Here is a 13946-nt window from a genome sequence, read left to right as displayed (position 1 = left end):
ATGCTGCTGTTTTTGGAGAGGATCTGGGAAGTATGATGGGAATCACTGTGATATTGAACATTAAACCTGACAGTCCACCAAAATATCTGAAAGCCCAAACTGTGCCATATGCCATCAGGCCAAAAGTTGAAGCGGACCTGGAGCACCTGGTGACCAATGGAGTCCTAATACCAGTTACCCATAGCCCATGGGCCACTCCTATCGTTCCAATAGTGAAGAAAGATGGCTCCCTCCGGATTTGCGGTGATTTTAAAGTCACTGTCAACCCAGTGTTGTGTGCAGAGCAATATCCGGTTCCCCACATCGATGACTTCTTCGCAGGCCTGGCTGGGGGACAAAAGTTCAGTAAGATTGATCTGAGTCAAGCATATTTACAGATGCACGTTGATGAAAAGTCCCAAGAGCTGTTGACTATTGTGACTCATAAGAGGCTTTATCGATACTGTCGCCTACCCTTCGGAATAACGTCTGCTCCTGCCCTGTTCCAGAGGGCTATGTACCAGATCTTGTGTGGCTTGTCTCATTCTAGACCCTAGATGGACTGAACTAGTTACTGCCTATCTTACAGAGCAAAAGCTCAGGCCTGGCTGTGATCATCCGTTCAGGAGGCAAGTCAGACTGTCAGCTTGCCCCATCAGTGGAAAAGATCCTGGATGTCTCTTCGTGGTCCCAGTTACACTCCCCAATCCATTGCCTTTATTCATAAACTGGACACCTCCCACTGGCTGTTTTTTTCCTGTGTGCCTCTTTCTTGTCGATTGCACCGTCTCTTGATTAGCATTCGGCTCAGTCTGTAGACAGGCCTCCATTGTGAAGCAGACATTACACAATGCACACCAAGGAGAGAAAAGTGTCCCTTCCTACCTGTCAGGAGCAGGTTTACCATCTTCTGGTGAATCTGCCTTAACTTAGACCTTGAGAACCTAATTTTCAGCACAGCTACATATTCCGTAAACATTATCCATACAAACAGTCCGCAATGCTTATGATCAATGATCAAGTGATCTCTCTCCTGCCATCCATCTCCATCCTCTGACGAACAGAGGCTAGGGACACCATTCTTTCCCATCCTGGCTAATAGCCATTTATGGACTTAGCCACCATGAATTTATCCAGTCCCCTTTTAAACATTGTTATAGTCCTAGCCTTCACAACCTCCTCAGGTAAGGAGTTCCACAAGTTGACTGTGCGCTGCGTGAAGAAGAACTTCCTTTTATTTGTTTTAAACCTGCTGCCTATTAATTTCATTTGGTGACCCCTAGTTCTTGTATTATGGGAATAAGTAAATAACTTTTCCTTATCCACTTTCTCAACATCACTCATGATTTTATATACCTCTATCATGTCCCCCCTTAGTCTTCTCTTTTCCAAACTGAAGAGTCCTAGCCTCTTTAATCTTTCCTCATATGGGACCTTCTCTAAACCCCTAATCATTTTAGTTGCTCTTTTCTGAACCTTTTCTAGTGCTAGAATATCTTTTTTGAGGTGAGGAGACCACATCTGTACACAGTATTTGAGATGTGGGCGTACCATGGATTTATATAAGGGCAATAATATATTCTCAGTCTTATTCTCTATCCCCTTTTAATGATTCTAACATCCTGTTTGCTTTTTGACTGCCTCTGCACACTGCGTGGACATCTTCAGAGAACTATCCACAATGACTCCAAGATCTCTTTCCTGACTCGTTGTAGCTAAATTAGCCCCCATCATATTGTATGTATAGTTGGGGTTATTTTTTCCAATGTGCATTACTTTACATTTATCCACATTAAATTTCATTTGCCATTTTGTTGCCCAATCACTTAGTTTTGTGAGATCTTTTGAAGTTCTTCACAATCTGCTTTGGTCTTAACTATCTTGAGTAGTTTAGTATCATCTGCAAACTTTGCCACCTCACTGTTTACCCCTTTCTCCAGATCATTTATGAATAAATTGAATAGGATTGGTCCTAGGACTGACCCTTGGGGAACACCACTAGTTACCCCCTCCATTCTGAGAATTTACCATTAATTCCTACCCTTTGTTCCCTGTCCTTTAACCAGTTCTCAATCCATGAAAGGACCTTTCCTTTTATCCCATGACAGCTTAATTTACGTAAGAGCCTTTGGTGAGGGACCTTGTCAAAGGCTTTCTGGAAATCTAAGTACACTATGTCCACGGATCCCCTTGTCCACATGTTTGTTGACCCCTTCAAAGAACTCTAATAGATTAGTAAGACACGATTTCCCTTTACAGAAACCATGTTGACTATTGCTCAAGAGTTTATGTTTTTCTATGTGTCTGACAATTTTATTCTTTACTATTGTTTCAACTAATTTGCCCGGTACCGACGTTAGACTTACCGGTCTGTAATTGCCGGGATCACCCCTAGAGCCCTTTTTAAATATTGGCGTTACATTAGCTAACTTCCAGTCACTGGGTACCGAAGCCGATTTAAAGGACAGGTTACAAACCTTAGTTAATAGTTCCGCAACTTCACATTTGAGTTCTTTCAGAACTCTTGGGTGAATGCCATCTGGTCCCGGTGACTTGTTAATGTTGAGTTTATCAATTAATTCCAAAACCTCCTCTAGTGACACTTCAATCTGTGACAGTTCCTCAGATTTGTCACCTACAAAAGCCAGCTCAGGTTTGGGAATCTCCCTAACATCCTCTGCCGTGAAGACTGAAGCAAAGAATCCATTTAGTTTCTCCGCAATGACTTTATCGTCTTTAAGCACTCCTTTTGAATTTTGATCATCAAGGGGCCCCACTGGTTGTTTAGCAGGCTTCCTGCTTCTGATGTACTTAAAAAACATTTTGTTATTACCTTTGGAGTTTTTGGCTAGCCGTTCTTCAAACTCCTCTTTGGCTTTTCTTATTACACTCTTGCATTTAAGTTGGCAGTGTTTGTGCTCCTTTCTATTTGCCTCACTAGGATTTGACTTCCACTTTTTAAAGGAAGTCTTTTTATCTCTCACTGCTTCTTTTACATGGTTGTTAAGCCACAGTGGCTCTTTTTTAGTTCTTTTACTGTTTTTCTTAATTTGGGGTATACATTGAAGTTGGGCCTCTATTATGGTGTCTTTAAAAAGGGACCACGCAACTTGCAGGGATTTCACTTTAGTCACTGTACCTTTTAACTTTTGTCTAACTAACCCCCTCATTTTTGTATAGTTCCCCCTTTTGAAATTAAAGGCCACAGTGTTGGGCAGTTGAGATATTCTTCCCACCACAGGGATGTTGAATGCTATTGTATTATGGTCACTATTTCCAAGCGGTCCTGCTATAGTTACCTCTTGGACCAGCTCCTGCGCTCCACTCAGGATTAAATCTAGAGTCGCCTCTCCCCTTGTGGGTTCCCGTACCAGCTGCTCCATGAAGCAGTCATTTAAAGTATCGAGAAATTTTATCTCCGCATTTCGTCCTGAAGTGAAATGTTCCCAGTCAATATGGGGATAATTGAAATCCCCCACTATTATTGGGTTCTTAATTTTGATAGCCTCTCTAATTTCCCTTAGCATTTCATCATCACTATTACTGTCCTGGTCAGGTGGTCGATAATAGATCCCTACTGTTATATTTTTACTAGAGCATGAAATTTCTATCCATAGAGACTCTATGGAACCTGTGGATTCGCTTAAGATTTTTACTTCATTTGAATCTACACTTTCTTTAACATATAGTGCCACTCCTCCCCCTGCATGGCCTGTTCTGTCCTTCCGATATATTTTGTACCCCGGAATGATTGTGTCCCATTGATTGCTCTCAGTCCACCAGGTTTCTGTGATGTCTATTATATCTATATCCTCCTTTATCACAAGGCACTCTAGTTCACCCATCTTATTATTTAGACTTCTGGCATTTGTGTACAAGCACTTTAAAAACTTGTCCCTGTTTATTAGCCTGCCTTTTTCTGATGTGCCAGATTCTTTTTTAAGTGACTGTTTATCATCTGATCCGGCCCTTACATTATACTTCTCATTCCTCTGCTCCTGACTATAACCTGGGGATTCTCTATCATCAGACTCTCCCCTAAGAGAAGTCTGTGTCCGATCCACACGCTCCTCTGCAGCAGTCGGCTTTCCCCCATCTCCTAGTTTAAAAACTGCTCTACAACCTTTTTAATGTTTAGTGCCAGCAGTCTGGTTCCACTTTGGTTTAGGTGGAGCCCATGGTTTAGGTAGAGACCTCATATGCCACTTAATACCCATACATCTGACCCAGGGAATCCTTGTAAAACTTGACACTGTCTGCCAATTGGCAACAAAATGTCCCTGGCTCATAAGCACGATAGAAGAGCTAGGTTTGATTGGCATGATTATCATGTATAAATATCAAGGAAGACCATCTGCAGAGTCAGGCAGGCTTTCCCTGTTTAATAGTGGGAAAATTTCTCTGCAAATACAAAGGCTTGGAGAATGTTTTGTTTCCACTTGGGAGCTCAGATCGTGTAGAGCGAGGTGTGGATTCAGCAGCAGCACAGGGCCCCGAGAGTGTTTCTCCATCTTTCCCTTTCCTCCACACAGGCAGTGGGCCACTGGCAGCATGAGAAAGGGGAACGAAACACTCGTGACCGAGTTCATCCTGCTGGGCCTTTCCAGCTGGCCCATGGTGCAGGCCATGCTCCTGGCTCTGTTCCTTGCTTCCTACCTGGTCACCCACCTGGCAACATGGTGATCATTGGGCTGATCCGTCTCGATTTGCGCCTCCACACCCATAAGTACTTCTTCCTCAGCAGCCTCTCCTTCCTGGACATCTGCTATGCCTGGCATGCTGCACAGCCTGATGTCTGGCACAGGGCCATCTCCTACATCGGCTGCAAGGGGCAGATGTACATGGCGTTGTCCTGCGGGATTAATGAGTGCCTCTTGCTGGCTGTCATGGCCTACGATTGCTACATAGTGGTTTGCCTCCCATTGCACTACATGGAGGTCATGAGCCTCAGGGCCTGCATCGCCTTGGTGGCTTGCTCATGGTTGGTTGGCTTGTTGCTCTCCGTCGTGCCTATCTTCAGCCTGTCAGTGCCTTTCTGAGGCCCCAACCAGATAGACCCCTTCTTCTACGAGATGCTGGCGGTGATGCAGCTGGCCTGTGCCGACACCAGCTACAACGGGACTGTTATCTTCAGTGGGGATGTCTTCACCCTGCTCATCCCCTTCTCCTTCATCCTGGCCACCTACGTGTGCGTCACTGCTGTCCTGAGGATCTGCTCCCTCCAGGGCTAGTGGACGGCCTTCTCCACCTGTGCCTCCCATCTGATGGCCATGGCCCTGTTCTATGGGATGGCCATCTTCATGTACATGTGGCCCAGGTCCGCCCACTCTCCAGAGCAGGACAAAATGGTTTCCATCTTCTACACAGTGGTGACCCCCATGCTGAATCCCTGATCTACTGCCTGAGGAGCAAGGAAGTCAGGGAACCATGGCTAAGGCCATAATCATGTGAGGGGTGGTGGTGGAGGAGATTCTGTCCTGGAAGTACATAAGGGTGTTCTCTGTCTATGGCTGGATAGAGGCAAAGCCAGGTCCCACTTCCAAGGGTGGCTGGTATAAATGGGACTTATGACACTTGCATCAGAATTGTCTGCTGTTACTTAACAGTCTGGAAGAGTAGTGTGAAAGCAGGCAGGTAGGATGGGCCCGAGGTTAGGGTGGTGGCCTAGGGCTTTGGGGACCTGGATACAATTTCCTGCTCCCACCACAGTCTCCCAGTGTGGTCTTTAGTGAGTCACTTAGCTTTATTGTATCTGAATTCCCCACATGTGAAAAAGTACTTCCTCACCTCATGTGGGGAGATGCTTAGATACTATGGTGATGAGGACCAGATATGCTACTTATGGTAGATATCTAGAATATCAGGGTTGGAAGGGACCTCAGGAGATCATTTAGTTCAACCTCCTGCTCAAAGCAGGACCAATCCCCTGATAGATTTTTGCCCCAGTTCCCTAAATGGGCCCCTCAAGCATTGAACTCACAACCCTGGATTTAGCAGGCCAATGCTCAAACCACTGAGCTATCCCTCCCCCCTATAATAGAGCCCCTCCCAGAACACAGCAGTTGAAACAAGTATTGTAGAGTGAAGTCTTATGCCCTTTCGGAAAAGGTATAGCGAAAAGAGAGACGGGGGAAATGAATGTTTGGCCATGGGGGGGGGCTCTCAGCCAATGACAGCCCTACCTTTTTGGAGGACATTTCACTGTGGATGCTGACCGCTCCCCACTCTCTTGGCCACATCAAATGAATGGGGCAAATACCACGATGCCAAGATGGAGTTTGGTGCTCCAGGATTATGATATGGAAGTGATCCATGGGAAAGGGAATGCCAAGGCTGATTTCTGATAAATGCCTGATGCTCTGTCTGGGAAATAAGTCAATGGATTTGTAGCGGGGCAGTAACCCCGCTCCTGTGAAAGGGTTAAAGGTCCTTGGAGAGGGCTGGGGCTGAAAGCCGAGAAGAAAAGGCTGATTGGGGGAAGCAGCCACAGTTGGGCCATGCCCCAATTAGGCCACAGCTGGCCCTATAAAAGGGCTGTGAGCCAGGAGCTGAGAGAGAAAGATGGACCTGGCTGCAGGGAGCTGAGCAGGATACCTAGAGTGCAGCAGGGCTGGGGGAAGGCCAGAGGAGCTGGGGAGCTCCAGCCTGGAAAAACCTGCAGGCCTTGCTAAAGGCCAGTGTAGCGCCCCTCTCCACCTGATTACCTCCTTTAATGGCAATCCGCTTACATGTTCTGATGGACAGGTCTGGGTTCTTTTGGATCCCGCCACCCACTCAGCAGGGGGAATCTTTGTTCTTTTTTTTTTTTTTGGTTATGAAATTAGTTGGCGGTGCCTCCACCCCCCTCGCTCCTTCCTGGCAGGGTCACCAGGGCAGCTTGGGCGGAAAATCCTAACTACAGAGGAATCCCCACTTATTTGACAGATAGTTGGAGACTTCCAAGAGATAACACAACACATAAAAATATATTCAACACAACAATTATATTAAACAGGCAACAAATACAACATAACAGGGGAAACACTATGTTTAGGGTCACCGGTGCCCACACTTAAAATACCCGTGTCTGGATGTAAGAAATGTAAAACTAGTGTCCTGTTGGTACGCGTACCTTGCTGGGGCCCTTGATGACCTATACAATTCTCTGCAGAGGTGTAGCAGTGTGGCTGACTGGGTTCAGTACAGCCCAAAAGACCCACAAGTGGGAGGAGGTGGTGAATCCCTCCACAGGTGTAATAAGTGGTAGATTATAAAATCCTCAAACCCTCACTCCCTGGCTTGAGGACACAGTTCAGGGAGTAGAGGGTCCCCAAAACAAATTCCCTGACTAACTAACTAAAGACAAGGCACTCACGAACTCCACAAATGATCTTCAGGGTTGAGGATGACGCTGGACGATTTCAGGGGCTGCTGTCCGCTGGCAGGGATCCTCCTCAGGCAGGAATCAGCCCTGGACTAGCAGCACTGACCATGTGGGGACTGGTCTCACCAGGGGAGCTGGAGGCGAACCCAGCCTGGCTGGGGAAATTTCTCAGCAAACATAACAATTGGGAATCATCCGTGAGGAAGGAAAACCCAGCTGGGGAATCTGGTGTCAGGTCCCTAGAGGCCAGTTCTCAGGGGGAACCCTGCTTGCAGGGCTGGGACTCACCAGCTCCCCGCACAGCCAGTTTGGCCTTTGCCCTGGCTGGCTCCAGCCTCTCCTCAAAAATGGCTTCTCCCTCTCCTCAACTCCCTGGGAGGGGCATCTCCACTCCCTATTGGTTGCTGGGCAGACTCTGAGGTTGCCTTGACTCCTCCTCCCTGAGCTGCCAGCAGACAGAGCTCCAGGAATCTATGTAATCTCCTTGGGGCTTATACTAGGAAAGGTAGTGTGGCTATGGAAGTGTAGCCTGGGAGTAGGCAGAAGCAGCTGGTCCAACCCCCCTTGCCGATGATGAGTGGTTTACAGACTGCAGTCTGCCCCAGGGAGCAGGGGCTTGATGGTGACTGGCAGTAGCCACTGAGGTGAGGTGGGGATAGAGGGTTGGGGGTTCCCCTGGGTTGCTGCTGGGGACAGGACCCTGATGTAGAGGGGCACCGGGGTCTGGGAGGGACATGGGAGCCAGCGGCAGGTGAGACACTGGTCTGCAGAGGGCGTTCTGGACTGAAAGAGCTAATTCCCAGGATGACCAGCAGGAGGCGCCACACCGGTGAGTCATCACCCCGCCACAGGATTCCACTAGCATGCCGGTCAAGCAGCCTAGTTATGTTCAGTTCTTTAGCGGAGAGATGTGACAGGCAAATTTCCTACAGTCTCATTGACTAGGTCAGCCTCTCTGTGTCTTGCCTGGGGGTTACCAACAAAATGCCCTTGGAGATAGTGCACTCATTATCACACCGAGGCAAAAGGCTTGAATCTCTTCTTCACATAAGGTATTTAATCTGAACAACTGATAAGACAATGAGGCTGGGATTCTAGCATCATCATCATCATCATTATATAGTCATAATCATTTCTATGATCATAGTGCCAAGCCTGGACCAGGACTCCATTGCGCTAGGCACTGTGCAAGCACACAACAAAAACAACCTCTTCCCCAAAGAGCTGACACTCAATTAAGAGACAACAGGAGAACACAGAGGGATGGTGGACTACAAAAACAGTGAGACCGCACGGTGTATTAATTTCAGAGAAAGGCATAACAAGACCCAGTGGCTGGCAGCTCAAGCCAAACACATTTGAATTAAATGATGACCCAATTTTTTAACAGTGAGGGTGATTAACCTTGGGACAAACTTCCAAGGGAAGTAGTGGATGCTCCAGCTTGTGAGTGCCTCTCCAGAAGATATGCTCTAGCCAAACCCAAGAGATTCATAGAAGAATCATAGAAGATTAGGGTTGGAAGAGACCTCAGGAGGTCATCTAGTCCAAACCCCAGCTCAAAGCAGGACCAGCCCCAACTAAATCATCTCAGCCAGGGCTTTGTGATTTAGTTGGGGATTGGTCCTACTTTGAACAGAGGGTTGGATTAGATGAACTCCTGAGGTCCCTTCCAACCCTGACAGTCTATGATTCTGTGATTTGTCAAGCCGGGCCTTAAAAACCTCTAAGGAAGGTGATTCCACCACCTTCCTAGGTAACGCATTCCAGTGCTTCACCACCCTCCTAGTGAAATAATTTTCCCCTAATATCCAACCTCGACCTCCCCCACTGCAACTTGAGACCATTGCTCCTTGTTCAGTCATCTGCCACCACTGAAAACAGCCAAGCTCCATCCCCTTTGGAACCCCCCTTCAGGTAGTTGAAGGCTGCTATCAAATCAAATTCAAAACAAAGCAAAGCAATACAGAAAAGGAATGCTTTTCCACACACGCAGCAATAATAATCTGTGGGACTCACCGCCGCCTGGGGCCCAGCGCTTAGCCAGTTTCCAAACAGAACAGGACAGTCGTAGAGACAAGGAGAGAATTGCGAGTGGCAGGGGAGGTTAAGAAACCAAGAGTTTTATTAAGGCTATAAATCCTCATGCTTCAGAGAATGAGCTCACCTCTAACAGGCTAGGGTCTGGAAAGAAACCCTTAGCCTGGAGTCAGGCAGATTATCCCATGACTGCTCACTGCAGAGGTTTAGAGACCTTCTGCTGAAGCAGCTGATGCTGCGGGGAGCCAGGTTACTGGGCTGGATGTGATCTGATTCAGCCTGGCAAGCCCTGTCCCCATATGATGGCAGGGTGGTAAATGGCCTTGTAGGGGGTGGCACCCCAGAGGTTTAGGCCCATTCTGGTTGAACAGCATTTTTAATGAGCTGCAAAAGGGAGCAAATAGCCTCTCAATGGTGTTCACAGATGCTCTTGCCTTGTAAAGGGCCCCTGACACCAGTAAGAAAAGGGAAATACCACAAAGGCACCCAGGGAGGTTAAACACAGGCAGGAAATACCACTAGGAGCTGTAGCTGCTTAGAGCACATGACATGGAAAGCCACCACCAGGTGCTGCTGTGAACTCAGGGATGAGACCGAGACCATGGCACCGATGCAGGAGGTTAGGATTTGCTCCCTTAAGTCTGAAACATGGTTCCCGATGGGCATCCTGGCTGTGGCAGGGTACGTCTACGCCAGTGGTCCCCAACCTTTTTCGTCTGGCGGGCGGCAGACGATGAGAAATGGAGGACCGTGGCGGCGGACAAGCATCAACCGAAATGCTGCCAAGCGGCAACGTCAATAGGCATCACCGCCGACAAGCAGCGTCATCCAGAGGCGTCGCTGCCGAAATGCCGCCGAAAATCGGGCACCGCTTTGGAGACCCCTGGTCTACGCTAAGCCCAGCGTCTGACTCAGATTTGAGCCCGAGCCCTCTTTCCCGTCCACACACAAATCAGTCTGACTCAGGACCCGATCCCAGGGTTGCCAACTTTCTACTTGCACAAAACCGAACACCCCCTGCCCTGCCTCTCCTCTGAGGCCCTGACCTTCTCTGAGCCTTCCCCCCCCAATTCACTCTGTCGCCCACTCCCCCTGTTGCGCGCTTTCCCCACCCTCACTCACTCACTCATGTTCAATGGGCTGGCTCTGGGGGTTGGGTTGTAGGAAGAGGTGAGGGCTCCGGCTTGGGGTGTGGGCTCTGGGGTTGGGCCAGGGATGAGGGGTTTGGGGTGAAGGAGGGGGATCTGGGCTGGGGGATGGGGCCGAGGGGTTTGGAGTATGGGATGGGGCTCCAGGCTGAGGCAGGAGGTTGGGGTATGGGAAGGCAGAAGGGCTCTGGACTGGGGGTGTGGGTTCTGGGTTGGGGCCAGAAATGAGGGGTTCAGGGTGAGGGAGGGGGCTCCAGGTTGGGGCAGGGGGCTGGAGTGTAGGGGGGGATGAGGGCTCAGACTGGGGATGTGGGCTCTGGTGTGCAGCCAGGGATGAGGGGTGCAGGAGGGGCTCTGGGCTGAGAGATTTGGAGTATGGGAGGGGCTCTGGGCTGGGCAAGCCAATGGGAGCTGTGGAACTGGCACTTGGGGCAGGGGCAGCGTGTGGAGCCCCCTGGCTGCCCCTATGCATAGGAGCTGGAGGGGGGGACATGCTGCTGCTTCCGGGAGCTGCGTGGAGCCAGGGCAGGCAGGAAGCCTGAGCCCCGCTGTGCTGCCAACCGGACTTTTAACGGCTCGGTCAGCAGTGCTGACTGGAGCCACCAGGGTCCCTTTTCGACTGGGCTTTCTGGCAACTGGGCACTTGGCAACCCTACCCAGGCTCTAGGACCATGCTGGGGAGGTGGAACCCCCCCTCCACCCGCGGCCCCTGACCCCGTCCCCAACAGAAAAGCTCCCCCAACAGTGGCCCAGGCCTGACCCCAGCCCTGGCAGAAGCCATGGGTTGGGGGAAGCTCCCCCTCCCCACCAGCAGCTCCTGACACTGTCCCCGGCAGAAGCCCCTGGGCGGGGAAGCCCCAGCAACCTCCATGTGTCCCTGGCAGAAGCTGTGGAGCGGTGGGGTAAGCCCCTGGGCCCAACCCGGCTCTCTGGCAGAACCGCCAGGTGGGTGGGGTGGGAGAAGCCCCAGCACCCCGACCCTGGTCCCCAACAGAAGTACAGGGGGTAACGGTGAAAGCCCCAGCACCTGCACCCCCGTGGCCCTGGAACTGGAGGTGCTCTCACTCCCTGCTGACAGAGCTTCTGTCCTGGGGCCACAGTTGAGGGGTGGGGGTGGGGGGCAGAAAGGAGCAAAAGGGGTTGAGGGGCTGTAGTGGGGGAGGGGTGGAATGGGCGGAACCCCGGGGGGAACAGTGGTGGGCTGGAGCCAGGGAAAGAGGCAGATGTCTCTGCCTCGCTGTGGAGCTCCGGATCAGGGATTGAGCTGTGCCGCACCCTGATCCTGAAGGAAACTGACTGCTGTGAGGAATTGCTGGGAGTGCTATCTGCTATCTACCCCGAGGAGTCTGAGGACCTATGGAGCCACATCAAGGAAGGGTGGTAGGAAGTAGCCCAGGGAACTCAGACATTAATCCCGTTATATTGCTGAGAGATTTTTCAGAAAGATCCCCACTGACCCAGTGGCGGGATGATCCGCCACTGTTAGGGCCTTGGGCTGGGACCAGTGGAGTAGGATGGGCTCAGATGCCCCTACCCCTTGCTGCCAACCCCACCCCTGAGGTGGTGGCCTACTCACTAGGCTGGAAGGCCTGCACCTTACCTGTGGCTTGCCCCAGCCTGAAGGTAGTGAGCCCTCCATATTGTCTCGTTTGCTGTTGGCCCTAGCCAGGAGGCTTTGGGCTATAGCCTGCTCCCTGCTGTGCCCCACCTGGAGGATCCAAGAGACTGTCCAGGTCATCAGCCCAGCCAGGAGGCCTGGACTAAAGACTATTTATTACGTGGCCCCACCCTGAGGGGCAGAACCCCAGACTGTGGTCACTGCCTGCCCTAGCCGGGAGGCTAGACTGAAGACTGTTTCTGATTCTGTCCCACTCAAAGGGCCTGAGCTATAGACCGTTACTTGTTGTCTGCCTAGCCAGGAGTCTAGGCCAAAGACTCACAAGCCCCTATGACTTGGCTGTTTGATGGAGTGAGGCAGAGCCGGACGGCCATGGACCACTACATTGCCCAATAGAAATGCTACTTGTCCAATGAAAATTCCTCCTTTGTCCATGTACTTGGTGCAACCATATGATACCTGTACCCATCACCTTCTGGCCTCTCCCATCACCTATACAATATTCCATCTTTCACCTCCAAATCAGAAAGCTTTTACAGTGGTATAGTGAGGGTCCACTACATTCCAGGGTGGCTCTATTCGCAAATTGATTTTTCAGTCACACATTATTCTGACATCAGGGTCCTTTCTTTGGGAAGTTTCTAGTTGCTTTGGCATCCATTTCTGTAACCCCACTTCCATTATTCCAGTGGATGAACAAGGAACTTGTGCAATTCTGAAAATTATTGGATGAGAGGAGGCAACCATCTACTCCCTAGTACACACATCCCTGTGAGCTAACAATTGTTTGCTCTTCTGCTATGGGAATGTTTGCGTTTAGTCTCTCCAACAAGGCCATGTACACAAGGCATCTGCATTGCTATGCTTATGGCCAGGCTTGTGCATGAATGGGAAATCACAGCACTGCAGTTTTCCCAACCACATGGCAAGCTGTTCGTCAGGATTCCTGAATCTAAAGAGCCATTGCAGGGAAGCATGGTCTGTCCTCACCAAAAATTCCTCCCATACAAATACTGATGAAAATGTTCTCTAGATTTAACCACTGCAGGAGTTCCTTCCATGTGGTGCCCTCTCAGAACTAGACTTTTGCTGAACAAAACCACCATCCTCTCAAATCCTTTGTGCTTGTGCCAATACTGCCCCCAAACCATAAGCACTAGCATCTCTGTCAAATCTGAAAGAGGTGCAGTTGCCATTTAACTTTCACTTGCCTAACAGTCGCTCTCTGTGCCACCGCATCTCTAGGTGAGGATCCCAGCCTTGTCACCAATTGTGGTGTGTCATGGTTTTACCCTCACTTGAAACTGGGGGGTTTCAAGTTGAGGACCAGCATGTATCCCCCCACCCTAAAATCCTAGGGTAGGTCCCCTTTTTGCCGCCACCACCCGGTCAATTACGTGGGCCGGGACACCCCTGTTTTCCCCCTGCCTCTTTCCAAAGACGTTCCCTGGGGAAACACAGATCAACTCACAGAGAGAGAAACCTTCCCCCTCCCCTCTCTGCCCGGAGATAAGTCTGTCTCACCACCGAGAGAGAGTTTCTTAGCCCCTCCCCCTGTATCCACAGTAGAGGGATTTAATCAAATCTTTATAAAAAGAATTTATTAAAAGAAAAACAAGAAAATACAGAATCTCTATGAGTCCAAGCTGGACACTCATAGGGTATAACCTTGCTAAGTTCTGGAGAGAATCCTCTCTCCTTCTCAGTACAAACAATACAGGCAGAATTAAGAATAATCAATAGCAAACACACAGAATTGCAAACATAGGATTATTAGATGAGGACACAAAGTACCTTT

The 13946-nt window shown here is 49.7% G+C and overlaps 1 pseudogene; it reads left to right on the top strand.

Annotated features, from left to right (window-relative positions):
* The first annotated feature begins 4368 nt into the window (after positions 1-4368).
* Positions 4369-5422, top strand: LOC120404031 (annotated as a pseudogene).
* The last annotated feature ends 8524 nt before the right edge of the window (positions 5423-13946 follow it).

Source organism: Mauremys reevesii, linkage group 4, assembly GCF_016161935.1.
Source record: "Mauremys reevesii isolate NIE-2019 linkage group 4, ASM1616193v1, whole genome shotgun sequence".
Taxonomy (NCBI): Eukaryota; Metazoa; Chordata; order Testudines; family Geoemydidae; genus Mauremys; species Mauremys reevesii.
Note: the sequence above shows the minus strand (reverse complement) of the source record. Positions and strands in the feature narration are given on the sequence as shown.